This window comes from Hibiscus syriacus, unplaced genomic scaffold, assembly GCF_006381635.1.
Source record: "Hibiscus syriacus cultivar Baekdansim isolate YM2019G1 unplaced genomic scaffold, ASM638163v2 tig00110332_pilon, whole genome shotgun sequence".
Lineage (NCBI taxonomy): Eukaryota > Viridiplantae > Streptophyta > Magnoliopsida > Malvales > Malvaceae > Hibiscus > Hibiscus syriacus.
The window spans coordinates 6,669,456-6,682,742 of record NW_024062688.1 but is presented as its reverse complement, the minus strand read 5'-3'; positions in this window follow the sequence as shown (position 1 = coordinate 6,682,742).

The window sequence follows — 13,287 nt, the reverse complement described above, 5'->3', positions numbered from 1 at the left end:
TTTAGGGGTTTTCTTTGACTATGTCTAGTGAGTCTTCCACTGATTGGAGGAAGCTTTTTGCTGCGGGAAATGAGCAAGAACTTTCATTTTTTCCTCTGACAGAGATGGAAGGTTCGTGTGTGGTTAAACCCCCAAAAGACGTGTTTGAAGAAGGTATTATGGATTGGAGGTTTGCCCTGGTGGGTCAGTTCGTTGGAGTTATTCCGAATTTCAGTTCACTTCAGAAGATCGTTGATCTAATGTGGGGAAATGTTGCTCCGATTAAGGTCAGTTTGGCGGAACACAACCTATTTGTTTTTTCATTTGTTAGTTCTTTTGCCAGGGACTGAGTTTTAGAAAATGGTCCCTGGCACGTTCAGCATAACCACTTTTTCTTCGCAAATAAAAGCCAAACTTAAGAGAATTACAGTTTGACTTAGTTCGTATGCCAGTCTGGTTTCAGTTGTTTAACGTGCCTTTGGAACTGTTTTCCAAGAAGGGTTTGAGCTATATTGCCAGGGCAATTGGCAAGCCTATTTTAATGGACTCGATTACGAACTCTCGAGAGAGGCTCGAGTACGCACGAGTTTGTATCGAGATCACTACTGGTTCTAGAATTCCAGATCATATTGACGTGATGCTTTGTGATGAGTCAATTGTTAGCATCAGAGTTAAGGTTCCATGGATGCCTGCCTCTTGTAGTGATTGTGATCGTTTTGGACATTCGGAGAAGCTCTGTCCTCAAGTGAAGAAAGTTGTTCAGGTATGAAGGGCTAAAGGGGCGATGCAAGGAACCAATTGTCCTGAGCTTGGGAAAGATGAGGTTGTTTCTGGTAATGGTGATACTATTAATTCCTCTGCTCATCTACCTTGTGTTACTAATAATGTCTTGAAAAGTGCTGGCAAGGCAAATGCTAAGGATGATACTGGACAGGAGGTAGCTCAGGATATTTCACATTCATATACTGGTAATGAGAAGTCCTTGGAAAACAATCAACTTCCCAATCTTATTGTTGTTGTATCTTCTGGTCAGGGCAGCAATCCTCAGTTGAAAAAAGGAAGAGGCAGACCCCCTAAGGGAAGGGGGAAATTGGCTGCGGGTGGCTCAAAGAATAAATATGAGGTGCTTAGCTCTATTGATCCTGAAACTCTGTTACCATCTATGGATTTTGCTAAAAAAACAAAGAGCAACCTCCCTTGGTGTTAACAAGCTAATGCAAGACTTAAAACTAAAGAAGAAAGAGCATGTGAGTAAAGCAAAAAATCTGGAAGAATACGATAATGCTTATTCCTCTGTCCCTCTTTTATGTTAATATGCTTTTAAAATATTAGGGGATTCAACAACCCCCTAAAACAAATTAAGGTTTTATGATGGGCGGTTAATTGTCAGATTAGTGTTTTGTGCCTCCTTGAAACGAGAGTTAAAGAGAATAACTCTGGGGCTATTTTAAATCAGAAATTTGCAGATTGAGACTCTTGTTGCAATTATAATCATGTTGCAAATGGTCGCATTTGGATTCTATGGAATAAAAGCCTTAGTTGTGCCATTATTTCAGTCTATGATCAAAGTGTTACTTTCAGAACCAACTATGGAGGAAAGGATTTCTTTATTTCTGTAATTTATGGCTCCAATGACAGTAGTCTTCGCAGGCAGCTATGGTCTCAACTAAGACTTATTGAGAACACTATTGGTAATGATTTAGGAGGTGACTTTAATGTCATCCTCAACCCCAAGAAAGTTCTGCCCCTATTAATACTAGTTTGAGAGTGGATGTTTCTGAATTCCAGAGTTGTGTGGAAGATCTTGGTCTTACTAATCACTCTTTTATAGGCCTTTTATTCACATGGTCAAACAAGCAGCAAGATAGTTTTCTGGCTTGAAAACTAGACAGTGTCCTTATTAATTCGGCTTGGTTTGGAGATTTTGCTGATTCAGAGGTTGAATTTTTAGCCCCAGGTAATTCTGACCACTGCCCAACCTTTGTTTGGCTCTGTAAGTCTGCTCTAGTCTCTAGACCGAAACCTTTTAGATTTTTTAATTTTTGGACTTTACACTCTCGGTTCATGGCCACTGTAGAGGAGTCTTGGCAATCTCCTGTTATTGGTAACCTTACTAAGATTTTATTCCTAAAGCTCAAGAGATTGAAAACTTTCCTCAAAGAGCTAAACAGTTCCCATTTTAATGACATTTCTGGCTTGGTCAAGTTAAAGAGGGAAGAGCTCCAAAATATCCAATTGGCCAACCTTGACTCTGGTTTTGTTGGTTATGCTGTTAACTTGGAGCTAGAGACTGAGAAAGAACTGAAAGCCCTTGAGGGTGTTGAGCTGTTTATTTACAAGTAGAAAGCTAAGGTTACCTGGCTCAATGAAGGTTTCTAAGGGACCAAATTTTTTCACTCCATGGTGTCTTTTAAGAAGAAGAGTAACACTATTAGAGTCCTCCATGATCATAATGGTGTTAAGTTAGATTCTTTTGAAGACATGGCTAATGAGATAGTTAGATTCTTTAAAAGGTAGTTGGGGATAATTGATCCTAATGTTGAAAGTTCTAATGTCAATATCATTAGAGACTTACTTGGCTACTCTCTTCCTGTGGAGGTTGCTGACTCTTTATGCAATGAAGTATCTGACTTGGAGATCAAGGATGCCATCTGGGGACAAGGGAATGATAATTCCCCTGGCCCAGATGGTTATAACCCCTATTTTTTCAAGACAACTTGGTCAATTGTTGGTGAAGATTTCAAGAATGCCATCAGGTTATGTTTCTCCAATTCCTTTATTCTGTCTTTTTTCAATGCTATTGCCATTGTCCTTGTGCCTAAAATCCCTAATCCCATGACTGTTAAAGACTTTAGGCCTATCTCACTTTGTTCAGTGATTTATAAGACAATAACAAAAATTTTAGTTAATCGATTGGCTACTGTTTTTTCTGGGATGATCTCATTTAATCAAACTGCATTTGCAAAGGGAGGAACATAGTTGATAACACCCTTTTAGCCCAAGAAATTGTTCGGGGATATTCTAGGAAACATAACTCCCCCCACTGTGCTTTGAAAATTGACTTGCATAAAGCATTTGATTGCTTAAATTGAGATTTTGTTAGTGTCATCCTTTATTCTTTGGGGTTACCTGAGAGGTTTATTAGGTGGATTTAGGTCTGCTTCACCAATCCTAAATATTCTATTATGTTGAATGAGAGCCTTGTGGGCTATTTTAAGGGTGCCAGGGGTGTTAGGCAAGGAGACCCCCTCTCCCCTGTCTCTTTGTTTTAGCCATGAATGTATTGTCCAACTTGTTGAATTTGCCTTCTATGAATGGTATCTTCAAATTTCATCCCAAATGCAAGAAGATAAAGCTAACCCACCTGTGTTTTGCTGATAATCTTCTAATTTTCTGCAAAGGCACCATTGACTCAATTATTGATGTGTAGTATGTCCTTGATAAATTTTATTCCCTATCTGGGTTAAAGCTCAATGCCAACAAATGTGAGATGTTCGCTGCTGGAATCTCCCCTGCTCAGTGTGCTATTATTCATGAGATTACTGGTTTTAAACATGGGATTCTCCCTGTGAGATATCTTGGCGTGCCCCTGGTGACAAGGAAAATCTCCGTGAATGACTGTCAATCTCTGGTTGAAAAGATAAAGGCAAGATTGAATTTGTGGGCTAACAGGCATCTAAGCTTTGCTGGTAGACTGCAATTAATCCGATCTATTCTTTTTAGCATAGCTAATGTCTGGTGCAGACAAATGATCATTCCTCAAGCTACAATCAAGGAAATATAGCAGTTATGCTCTCGCTTCTTCTGGAAATGAGATGACATGGCTGCAAAGGGTGCACGAGTCAACTGAAAACATATCTATCTGTTGAAATCGGAGGGAGGCATAGGTGTTATTGACTTAAAAGATTGGAATAGAGTCTGCATTGGACTTTTGATCAAAAAACTGATGGGCAATGATGGCTCCATCTGGGTGGCCTGGGTGATCTCTTACGTGATCAAGGACCTAGACTTTTGGCAGATGAGTGTCCCTGTAAACGCTAGCTGAAGTCTCAAGAAAATTCTGAAAATGAGACATGTTGTGTCTCAGCTACCCTCTGGCTCTGTTAATGACCTTAGCACAAGGAATTTATGGATGAAACTTTGCACCCAAAGCCCTAAGGTCCCCTGGCACAGGCTGGTTTGGTTTCCAGGGCGCATCCCCAAGCATAGTATCATCTTGTGGATGGCCGTCCTTGATAGGCTCTGTAACCCTCTCAGACCGATGCGGATATCCCGATCCGATCTGGAGTGTCACATTAGGGTCACCGTAGCGACCCATTGTAAAAATAGCAGAAAATTTAAAACTTTTATTAAAACATGTAACTCATAATTACTTTATCAGCATTCAGAAATAAAACATATTTTCAGACTCGTATATAAAACAAAATACAATCTACATGCCCCCTAATCACATGTATCATACTCTGAAAACAACGTCGGAAGAACTACCTTACTAATGTCGATAGTTGTACTGGTACAATTCTTTTAACCTGCAATGTTGAGTAATAGAGTGAGCTTCGGAAAGCTCAGTAATACAGAACTACCAGATAATGCTACATGACATGTAGATAAATGGAAAGCCATATAATTTCCTTATTGAATCATACGTATACTAGTTTGCAAAATAATTTGGGGTTCCCTTAGAAGTTCATCGAGTAGAAGCCTTGAATCTCAATTCATAAGAAACCTTTCAAAGTATGATATTTTCAGGAGATCGAATAGGATGTCTAGTGTGTTCCAACAATATAATAAAATCATAATAGGTACATTAAACAAATCATAGTCCAGTAAATCTCACAAATTCGTAAAAGAGTTTAACTTTTGAAAATTATAGTTTAAACCCTTTTCTGATACACCATTAGTAGTTCCCAAAATTATTTTCCATATAGCTTACTTTATGCACATAGCAAAAAGAAAACCGACTTAAGGATAGGCTATGAAGCTTGTATCCTTAAGCCCAAGTCAATAAGTCCATATAGCTTACCCTAAGCACACATCAAAGGAAAGCCGACCTAATGAAACATCTTGGGGCCCTCAAGAGTCACATTAGGCCCATTTAGCTTGATCAGAGCTATTCCATCGAAATTCAATTCCAAAATTCAATTGCACCGTGACATAAATTCCATAAATCCAAAAACATGGTAATCATATACCATTTCAAAACAAAAATTAGATAGCAACCATATTCCATAAATTGTCACATTAAATTGGTGCATCCATAAAACAATAACCAATGAATTCGGTGTACCACATATTAAAACCAATAAAACAGTTCAGTAATAAGTAGGGAACACACTAGAGAATCCAAGTATTTTCAGAGGCCATTGTAGTTATCATTTTGGATAACATGAAACTTATGAAATTTGATCAAATTCCAGGAATAAGGTCCTATTGAGGAGAATCGATTACTAACCGATCTAGCCAGACATTTAAGGTTGATACATTAGAATCCCACTATATTTTCGTGTGCATTAGGAAAACGTTCAGGAACCTTTATACATAATAATTATAAATTCAGATTTACTACGAGTGATTCCATTACCCAAACAATCAGGGGTATTCAGGAATATACTTTGAATTCATAGGATTTCAGCCCAATTGAACCAAATGAGATATTCAGAATCTTTTCCTTCTGCGTTACTTGTTTTTTTTTCAAACATGACCGAAGTGATTTTAGATGAAATATAGAATTGAAGATTCAAGTCATTTACAATCTACGACTATCGATCATATTATCAAACAACTCGAGTTACACAACTCTCAAACCGATGCATGTCAACAAGTCAATTCATTATCCTTCCAATGTATTCACTCTTTAATACCATAATGCAGATCCATAGATCATCCCCATAATCATCACTGAATAAATCTTCCAACGGTCTTTATTTCATTTCCACGTTTCAACAATGTCAGGAAATACTGACGTACTTGATCCATGGCTCATAACCCATAATGACAATTCATAATGTAAGTTCAACAATATTTCCAAACTCATCAAATCACCTATTTAATCTTTAGTCATTGATGTTACTTAGTTCGTTTGGTAAGCAAGTCTATCCCGATTACTTTAAAGTTTTCCAGAATAATTCAAACGTTTCTGAATTTCAAATACACGTTGTACTTCATTTCAGTTCAATTTATTCATATAATAAAGTCCTTCTGGTATTCGTGGTTGATTTGACTCACGAATACCCACTTATTAGTACTGTATGCGCTCTAGAGTTGAGCTGAGCCACGTACTTCCAGAATTATCATCGATCCAAATTTGAGAAGATGAACAAACATTCAAGTGGTACTTATATCATTCAAGTAATGATATAACAATAACGTTGGTTGATCACTTAAACTGTGTTCCATAACCTTTAAGAGTAGTACAACATCCATGTTTATTTGGATTCCTTAATTAATCCAAGACATTTACTTATTCTAGGCCAATAGGGTATTTTGGTCATTTTAGTGCTCAATATTTTTCTATTAATTTCAAAGCTTGAGTATATCCATTCATTCCTGAGCTTGGTGACATTCTTGAGTCATTTCCATTCCAGGGTGTTGAGTTAATCGATCGACGGAATCGGCCAAGAGGGGGGTGAATTGGCAATTAAAAATTTCGTGGAAGCTTTTGCAGAAAAATTGAAAGTAATTGCACAGCGATTTACAGTGGTTCGACTTTCTCAAACAAAGTCTACGTCCACTACCTTAGCTATCCACACTAAGGATTTTCCAACAAATTCACTAATTTGTTCTTTCTTTTGAGGCCAAAGAGATAACCTTACAAAATCCCTCAAGAGTATACCCCAACTCTTGAGAACACTCTTTTTCCCAAAGAGAAGATTACAAATTTGCAAACTTACAAGAAAACCTCACAAGGTAAGATGTTTGCACAATTCTAGAACAAGAAAAGAACACTCAAAGATAATTACAAATGAGCACAAATGGTGTTCTTGAAAGCAAAATGAATATTGAAAGGAAAATTGGCTTGATTTGCACAAACTTGGTGTTTGATGCTTTCTCTCTTGTTTCTCTATAATTTCTTGTTGATCAAGGGCTTCAGAACTTGTTTAAATACACCTTGAATCTCTTCTGAACGTTGGGGATGATTAGTGAAGATCATATAGCCGTTTTAGTGTGAAAACAATTAATAAAACAGTTTGGAGCGTGGGGGGAATCGGTACCCCCTATGGGGAATCGGTTCCCTAAGTGTAAAATTCAAATATTTCGACCGTTGAACATGGGGGAATCGGTACCCCCTATGGGGGAATCGGTTCCCTCCGAGCATTCTGGAAATCTCGGAGCCAAACCCTTCAGGGGGAATCGGTACCCCCTTGGGGGGGAATCGGTTCCCTTTGAGCAATCTGGAATTTTTGGCTTTGAAATGGTTCGAAATACTTTGAAAGATTATTTTGAAATTGTTTTAAGATTAAAACTTAATTTTACACTTAAGTAAGGATTAAAAATGATTTTTGAAATATTTTGAGTAATGTTTTGATATTCGAATAATTATATCGAATATACTTAGAAAATCATTTTGGAAAATCTTAAAATTCATTTAACTTAATTTGTTATATCGAAATATCAAAATGTTTTCAACAATCTCCCCCTTTTTGATATAACAAAACATTTTAGTAATTTTTAAGATTTTGAAATCAAGTTTTGAAATTACTCCCCCTTACTTTAACACTTCTCCCATTTATCATTTTTAAAAACACACACTTAAAACACACTTCTCCCCCTTTTTGTTAAATCAAAAAGATTCAAATGATCGTGAAAAATATTAAGCCAATTGATTAGGTATATGTATGCATAAGCTGCTAAGATCACAATTAAGAGAAACGTTAGCCATTAGTTCCGTAATCAATATTCATAAATAATATGATATGGCAAAATTGGTCATATTGCTAATAATGATGTAAATGATGCAATAACGAATAAAACACACCAAACATATAAGTTCAAACCATCCATAAATCCAAAATCCAACAATCCACAAAATCAAACATTCCAAAATATTCAAAATGTTAAAACAATAAGTTTGGAGTTCAAAGTAAAACATTTAATCACATATCCGAATCAGGAGGAGAAATCGAGCTCGCATAGCGGCCATTTCGTTAGTGAGGTCATTAATACGTGCATTGGTTGCTTCATTATTTGCACGTATTTCCCGAAGAATTTCTAATTGTTGAGCTCCCATTGTGGATAGATGGGACTCTATAGAAGTAAAGCGCGAATCCATGGTCACATATCGGTAATCAAATGTCTCCATAAAAGATTGAAAATATGGAGGCATTTGAGTCGATTGTTGTGCGTGCTCCTCGGGTTGCTCAGGCTCATCTTCAGCTTCATCGATATCCCTCATTAATTGGTCAAACTCTGGATCTTCGTCAGCTTCGGGTGGAGCTTGTGAAGAACTAGCTCCCGGAGTAGTTGCAGAAGATCGAACCCATTCACCGGTTTCTTTATTTTTGACCCATCCCGCTCTTGTTAAAGAAAGAAGATTGATTTGTTTCTTAAGAGGAAAAGCGGCATCTAGACCAACTCGAAGCTCGGCTTTAGAAAAGAGATTACTAAGGATACAACCGTAAACTAGTGAAGAACAGAGTTTCTTATTTGGCACTAGGTTAACGGTTTCAATGATCTCAGCAAAGATAATCTCGGAAAGGTTTATTTTTATGTTGTGTTCAAAACAATACAACCACCAAAGGTCTAAAGCTCTAAGAGTAGAATAACGACCCCCGGATGGTCGAAACCACCAAGTGATCATGAGATGAAGAAAACGCTCATGAAGATCTAGAACACTTGCACTATCATTCCGTTTATATCGTGAGCCTAAAACTTGTTTTTCGTTTGATAAACCTTCATTATCCAAGCCTAAGGCATTGGCTATGTAATCCGGATCAAGATGGAAATATTGACCTAGGAGGTAGGAACGTACTCCTATGGTTTTGGTTTTGTCACGATTTTTTATACAAACGGCATTACAGTAGAAGATACGAACAAGTTGATGATAGACAATGGGTTCAAGTTCGAAAAGTTTATCAAATTTCCATTCGTGCAAGATAGGGAGATATTTAAAGTTAATATCAACCATAGTTTGAAGAGATGGGATACGTTCTTCCCTAATCTTATACGAGTCAAAATATTGGTAAAACCAATAACGATAATCTTTAGGACCCGGTTGATTGAAACAAGAATTTTGGATAGTCAAGTTAGGATCAAGATTTGGAATAGGATTTTGAGGAATAGGAGGAGGATTTGGTTGACGACTAGAACGACTAGATGAAGACCTAGCACGTTTAGGATTGGACATGGTTTAGGAAATCGGAATAGAATTGATAACCTGCAATTTTAAAAACAAATGTATGCAATTCAATTAATCCCAAAACTCAATTGAGTCCTCAATATTTCAAGGTTCTCTAAATCAATCCTAATGGGCAAAGTTTTTGAAAAACTTTTGAAAAATATAGTTTTGAGAAACAATATATGTATAGTTTTCATAACAACAACATAATTTAATCAAAACACAATAATTTGAAAATTAACATTTTTTTATTTCGAATTTTTTTTGGAAAATTCTTGTGTTTTTGATGAAATTAGTTGTAACATCTAGTTTTTAATCACTAAACAATCAATGCCCGATCACTATTTTAACCTAGAACTAATTAAAACTAATCCTATGTTCAAAATCAATGTAATAGAGAGTTTAGAAAAATTTACCTTGAAAGATGAAGATTGAGGGGATTTTGATGTTGTTTTCACGATTTTAATGATTCCAACAGGTTTAGAAGAAGATATTTGAAGCAAATTCCGATTAATATCGTTGATTTGAGGCAAAATGGAGATTTGAGAGATTTAGAGGTGAAGAACGGCGGAAGAAGAAGAAAAGGAGGGTTTTGGGGTTTTTGGGGGTGTTCTGCCCGATTTAACCGAACCCCAGGGGATATCGATTCCCCTGTGGGGGGAATCGGTTCCCCTTCAAAGGGGGAATCGGTTCCCTCATGGGGGGATCGATTCCCTCTACACCAAAATGCTAAAATCCGACTTTTAAGCACATAAAATGCTAAATTAATCTTTTCTAGTGGTATAGGCAACTCATATATTGAAAAATAATTATGTTCAAACAATTAAATTAATCTTTAAACATTATTTGAACATAAAATTAATTTTCACTAAGAATCATAAACTCCCCCTAACTAATAGCAAGAATGCAATCAAAAATTATTATTATAAGCATTTTTCAGTATTTATTAAAAGTGCTAAATTATTTTAAACACTAAGTGAAGATAGGTTAGTTAAACCTAATTCTCTTCTAAGTGTCCAAAACATTTCCTTGTCTAAGGGTTTTGTAAAGATATCCGCTAATTGATGCAAAGTATCAACATATTCTAGAACTACATCTTCCTTATTGACATGGTCTCTAATGAAGTGATGTCTTATTTCAATGTGCTTAGTTCTAGAGTGTTGGATGGGATTTTTAGTGAGACAAATAGAACTAGTATTGTCACACTTGATAGGAATGGTACCTACTTCAATTCCATAATCAAAAAGTTGTTGTTTCATCCATAAAACTTGTGCACAACAACTACCGCCTGAAATGTATTCCGCTTCAGTGGTTGATAATGCCACACAATTTTGTTTCTTTGAAAACCAAGAAATCAACATATTTCCAAGGAATTGGCAAGTACCGGAGGTGCTTTTCCTATCTAATTTGCATCCTCCATAATCCGCATCAGAAAAGGCATGCAAGCTAAAGCTAGAGTCTCTAGGATACCAAAGTCCTAAACTAGGAGTGTCCTTAAGGTATCTAAAGATTCTCTTAACAGCTAGTAAATGTGATTCTTTAGGACATGATTGAAACCTAGCACACAAGCAAACACTAAACATAATATCCGGTCTACTTGCGGTTATATAAAGCAAAAAGCCAATCATTGACCTATATAATTTAACATCTACACATTTACCTCCTTCATCTAAGTCAAGCTTTGTTGCAGAGCTCATTGGAGTGTTATGAGGTTTCCCATTTTCCAGTCCAAACTTCTTGAGCATATCTTTGACGTACTTAGCTTGATTAATGAAGATGCCATCTTTTCTTTGCTTGATTTGGAGTCCTAAGAAAAATGAGAGCTCCCCCATCATGCTCATCTCAAACTCACTTTGCATTAGCTTAGAAAATTCTTGGCAAAGAACATCATTAGTAGAACCAAATATTATATCATCAACGTAAATTTGAACTACTAATAAATCTTTACCTTTTCTCTTTAAAAACAATGTAGTGTCAACCTTTCCTTTTAAAAACCTTTTTCAATTAAAAAATTTGACAATCTTTCATACCAAGCTCTAGGAGCTTGTTTTAAACCATAAAGAGCTTTTGTCAATTTTAAAACATGATCCGGAAAATTTGAATCTTCAAAACCTGGAGGTTGTTCCACGTACACTTCTTCTTTTATAAAACCATTTAAAAATGCACTTTTAACATCCATTTGATATAATTTAAATTCATTGAAACATGCAAATGCTAATAACATTCTAATTGCTTCCATCCTAGCTACGGGAGCGTATGTTTCATCATAGTCTATGCCCTCTTCTTGAGTATAGCCTTGAGCAACAAGTCTAGCCTTGTTCCTCACTATATTACCACTTTCATCAAGTTTATTTCTAAAAACCCATCTAGTACCTACAGTAGATTTATTACTAGGCCTTTCAACTAATGTCCATACTTTACTTCTCTCAAATTGATTTAATTCTTCTTGCATAGCCATAATCCAATGTTCATCTTTTAATGCTTCTTTGATGTTCTTAGGCTCTATGCATGAAATAAATGCAACATAATTACAGATATTTCTAAGAGAAGATCGAGTAGTTACCCCTTTTGATGGATCACCTATAATTTCACCATCCTTGACATAGTTGTACTCTCTTGGAAAAGATACTTCCCTTTGTTCACTGGTTGGATTCTCGAGGGGATCATGAGTTTCCTCATCTTTTGTTTATTCCTTTGATGATGATTCTCCAACGTCATGTTTAACGTCATTTGCTTGTACAATACCTACATCATCATTAACAGAAGAATCCTTCCTCGGAAGGCGATTATCATCGAAAACAACATGTATAGACTCTTCTACAACTAAAGTTCTTTTATTAAATACACGATATGCTTTAGAATTTAAGGAATAACCCAGAAAAATTCCTTCATCACTTTTAGCATCAAATTTGCCAAGGTTTTCTTTGCCGTTGTTTAAAACAAAACATTTACATCCAAAAGGATGAAAATAGCTAATGTTAGGCTTTTTATTTTTGAGAATTTCATATGGTGTTTTCTTTAAAATTGGCCTAATCATTACTCGATTTACAACATAACAAGCGGTATTTGTGGCTTCCGCCAAAAAATATTTTGGCAAATTATTTTCACAAAGCATGGTTCTAGTCATTTCTTCTAAAGTTCGATTTTTCCTCTCAACAACTCCATTTTGTTGAGGGGTTCTAGGTGCCGAAAAATTATGGCTAATACCATTAGAATTACAAAACTCAATAAATCCAAGATTTTCAAATTCAGTTCCATGATCACTTCTAACACTAGTGATAGAGTAACCTTTTTCATTTTGGATTATTTTCGAAAATGTGATGAAATTTTCTAATGCTTCATCTTTAGTACTTAAGAATAGAACCCAAGTGTATCTAGAATAGTCATCTACCAAGACAAATGCATATTGTTTTCCTCCCAAGCTAGTAGTTCTAGTTGGCCCAAAAAGATCTAAATGGATCAATTGTAATACTCTACTAGTTGATACATCATTAATAGATTTAAAAGAAACTCGCTTTTGTTTTCCTTTAGCACATGCATCACAGATTTTATCATTATCAAATTTAAGCTTAGGCAACCCTCTTACTAAGTCTCCTTGAATTAACCGTTGCAAAACACTCATACTAGCATGACCTAGTCTCCTATGCCATAACCAACTATCATGCTCATCCTTAGCAACTAGGCATAAATTAGTCATATCAATATAATCTAAATGCACCATGTAAATGTTTCCTATTCTATGACCAACAAGCATAATCCGATTAGATGCAATGTCAATGACTTTACAACCATTAATTTCAAATAAGACATTGAATCCTTTATCGCATAATTGACTAATACTCAATAGATTATGCTTTAATCCATTCACATATAAAACATTCTTAATTTGTATGGAAGAGGTATTACCTATTGTACCAATACCTTCAATGTGACCTTTTGAATTGTCTCCAAAAGTCACTTCTCCTCCATTTTTG